The sequence below is a fragment of the Carlito syrichta genome, unplaced genomic scaffold (assembly GCF_000164805.1).
Source record: "Carlito syrichta isolate Samal-C Ts95f unplaced genomic scaffold, Tarsius_syrichta-2.0.1 Scaffold309286, whole genome shotgun sequence".
Classification (NCBI taxonomy): domain Eukaryota; kingdom Metazoa; phylum Chordata; class Mammalia; order Primates; family Tarsiidae; genus Carlito; species Carlito syrichta.
In genome coordinates, this window is record NW_007253382.1 from 300,853 (window position 1) to 304,629 (window position 3,777).

Sequence of the window (3,777 nt, forward strand, 5' to 3'; positions counted from 1 at the left end):
CCTCCGCCGTCGCGTTCTCACGCCCGTCCCACGGCGCCCTCAGGCGGGAGATTCAAACAGCCCGAGCGGGCCGGGTGCGCGCGCGGCAGCGGTGGCCTCGCGGGCCAGGCGGGGACCGCGTTTCTGCCGCGGGGAAAGTGATTTTGTACCGCGTTTGTTTGGAGAAGGCGGTTTGCAGGGCAGGGAGGTCACTTGGGCCGGGAGAGGGTCTGCTGTAGGGGCCCGGGGCTGGGGGGTGAGGGCCGATGCAAGGAGAAAACCTCGCAGTTCCCAGGCGCCCGACGGTGGCGGATGGCCAGGTGAGCCGGGAACTCCGCGTCCGTGCAATCTGGCAGCAAACTCTTTGCTAGAGTCTGTTCCGTGCCGCCCTGCTGGGACTGGGGACCGTGGTGAGAAGACGGCACCCGTGTCGCTCCTTAAGGAGCTCCGGGACTCCTCCGGGAGCCCTCGGGGGCCCACCATTATGGCCTACTGAATATGCCTTTCAGACCGGGCGCCGCTGCTGGCGCGTCATTCATTCATCAAACTCCTCCGACCACGTGCAGTTGTGCGCTCACAGTAGTGGTGTTTGGAGTTTTACAGGAACCCTGAAGGGGACCAGGAGGGTCAAGTCTGGCTTTCCGGGTGAGGCGGCTCTTGAATGGGGTTTAAAGGAGCAGTTTTGCAGGCTACCTGAGGGTACTGGGGTTAGGGTGATCCCGGTAGGGGGCCCAGCACTTGCGAAGACTTGAAAGTAGAAGAGTTTCGCAGTCATAGATACCACAGGTCTTTCAGTGACTGGAGGGGGAGAGCAACAAGATGATACAGTGGGGCCTGGGTGGCAAAGAGTCTGGTGTACAAGCCCAAGGAACGCTGTGGGGTGGAGGAGGCAGGGAAGGGACATAAGGGTGGAGCCTGGAAAGATGAATTAGTCTTCTGTTTTGAAACATTCCAAGAGGGCACTTGTGTTTTTCTTTGGTACTTCCTAGTTAGGTACCCTCTGGACCCACCCAGGCCCCTTGAGCCATAGTTTTCTTATTTGTAAGATGAAGGAAAGAGGCTTGTGATGAGGATTACTAATATCCTATGATCCCCATAAAGCAGTAGTTCCAACATCTTTGGAAAAGCTATGGCCCCTTTCCCTGGGGAAGAATGAACACAGGCCCAGGCCCAGCCTATGTACAAGGAGGATCCCGGATGAGGAGCTCCTAGTGTGAAATATGCCAGCTCTTTGCTTGGCTTAACAGCAGCTCAGCAAATGTTTGTTGACACATGAGCAGTCTCCTCCTTTCCCTCTTGGGGACCTTTCACACAAAGAGATTCTTCAATCTCTGAATCTGGCAGTCAAGTTCTGCCTCCTGGTGTCGGGGAGGGAGGGGACAGCTGCTGTGGTCCTGGAGCACTCTTGTCTTTCTGCAGAAATTAATCTGTGGGTGAGTGGTGAGGTCACAGGGGGTCATAGCAGGAGCACCAGGCTCCTGGCAGACTGTGTAGTCTGATGTGCCTACCCCCTTCATTCAGCAAAGAAGTAAACTGAAATAAACTGAGTTGGGCTAGGGCAGCTCCCAGTAGAGTGTAGTCAGGAGACCTGGGATTTCATCCCTCCCCTATATGGCCTGGGACACCTTTCCTGAGCCTCATCTTCCTTTTCTGTACTACTGGGATGATCACACTCACCTCAGAGGGAGATGTTAGCAAGTTAGGAAAGGCTGGCATACCACAGGTGCCTGTTTTTGACTGTTATTTGCAACTGTTTTACTCTTCTCCCAGATTGTAAGCTCCTTGAAGATGGAAGCTGCGTGGGGTGGCAACGTAATGCCAAAGGCAACTCCTTATTCCTAACCCAGACACTCTCTGGCTGGTTAAGAAAACACACCTAAGCCGGGCTTGGTGGCTCAGCCCATAATCCCACGCCTTTGGGAGGCTGAGGTGAGTGGATTGCCTGAGCCCGCGGGTTCGAGATCCGCCTGGGCAGGTGAGACCTCATCTCTATAATAAATCAAAAAAATTAGCCAGGCATGGCAGCGTGCACCTGTAGTTCCAGCTACTTAGAAGGCTGAGGTGGAAGGATTGCCAGAGCCCAGCAGGTCGAGGCTGCGGTGGCTGGGAGCGGCCACCGCACTCCAGTCTGGGTGACAGAGTGAGACTCCAACTCAAAAAAAAACCAAAAAAACACACCTAGAGCAGTTAGCAAGGAGTTTGTCAGAAGGACCAATTTGTACAGTAGACAATATGCAGGTGGGTAACGAGCAGAGTGTGCAACTCTTTGGAAGATAGTATTGTCCCTGCCCGCCCCTGTGATTGCTCACAATAGTCGGTGCAGGGCCTAGAGTCCTCCATGTTAGAGATGAAGAATCTGGGACTCACAGAGAACTCGGGTATTCTCTCTACCACAGCAGGGAGTTGTGTCCATTGTCCTTCCTTTCAGTAAATCTGTCACTGCCTGGTCCACCCTCAGGCCCTGTCACTGTGTGACTAGGTTTGTGTACCCTCTGCACAGAGATAGTTCACTGAGACAGCAGCAGTTCCAGTAAAGAAAGAGTTTAATTATCACAGGACTGCTAAGCAGGAGATGGGAAATAGTTCTCAAATCTGTCTCCCTGAGAATTTTTGGGCTTTGTTTTTTGTTTGTTTGTTTGTTTTAGATACAGGGTCTTGTTATGTTACCCAAGCTAGAGTATAGTGATGCAGTCATAGCTGTACTGCAACCTTGAACTCCCGGTCTCCAAGGATTCTCCCACCTCAGCCTCCTGAGTAGCTGGGGCTACTGGTGTGCACCACCACACCTGGCTAATTTTTTGATTTTTTTGTAGAGACAAGGTCTCACTGTTTCCCAGACTGATCTTAAAAGTACTTGCCTGAAGCAATCTTCCTGCCTTGGCCTCCCAAGTGTTGGGATTATAGGTTGAGGCACTGCACTCAGCCTAGGCTTGGGTTTTTTATTTTTTTATTTTTTGAGTTGGAGTCTCACTCTGTCACCCAGACTGGAGTGCAGTGGCTGCTCCCGGGCACTGCAGCCTCGACCTGCTGGGCTCCAGCGATCCTTCCGCGTCAGCCTTCCGAGTAGCTGGAACTACAGGCCTGGCCCCCATACCTTTCTATAAAGCTGCAGGCACAGTCGGGCAGGGTGGCTCATGTCTATAATTCCAGCACTTTGGGAGGCTAAGGTGAGAGGATTGCCTGAGCCCATGAGTATACGAGACCAGCCTGGGCAACTTGGCAAGATCTCATCTCTACAATAAACCAAAAAATTAGCTAGGCGTGGTGGCACGTGCCTGTAGTTCCAGCTACGTGGAGGGCTGAGACGAAAGGATCACCTGAGCCCAGCAGGTCGTGGCTGCAGTGACCATGAGTGGTGTGCCACTGCACTCCATTCTGGTTGACAGAGTGAGACTCCAACTCAAAAAAAAAAAAAAAAGCTGCAGGCAGAGTAAATGGTAACCAGTCACTGTCTCCTAGTTTGTTTCTCTATAATGGTTAACTGTTTGAGAGTCAGGTCACTGAGGGTCACAGGACTTGTAGCTTTCCAAATTTCTATTGTAAAACTTCTTTGAGGTATTTTGTAGAGTTTGCATTTTGATGGACCAACTGGCCCAACTTGGCTGTGTGACCCACACCAAGGAACTAATTCAATGGGTGCCAACCCCCATGGCTCTGCCAATTAAGAGTTTTGATGCTAAGCCAGGCTCGGTGGCTCAGCCTATAATCTCGTGCTTTGGGGGGTTGAGGTGAGTGAATTGAGCCCGCAGGTTCGAGGCCCGCCTGGGCAACTTGGCGAGACCTCATCTCTACAATAAA

At 52.4% G+C, this 3,777-nt stretch overlaps 1 protein-coding gene across 2 annotated transcripts in view; it reads left to right on the forward strand.

Moving 5' to 3' along the window:
• The window catches only part of RCC1 (regulator of chromosome condensation 1), a 15,743-nt gene that overhangs the window by 344 nt on the left and 11,622 nt on the right, over positions 1-3,777 (forward strand). The gene's annotated exons all lie outside the window — the stretch shown is intronic.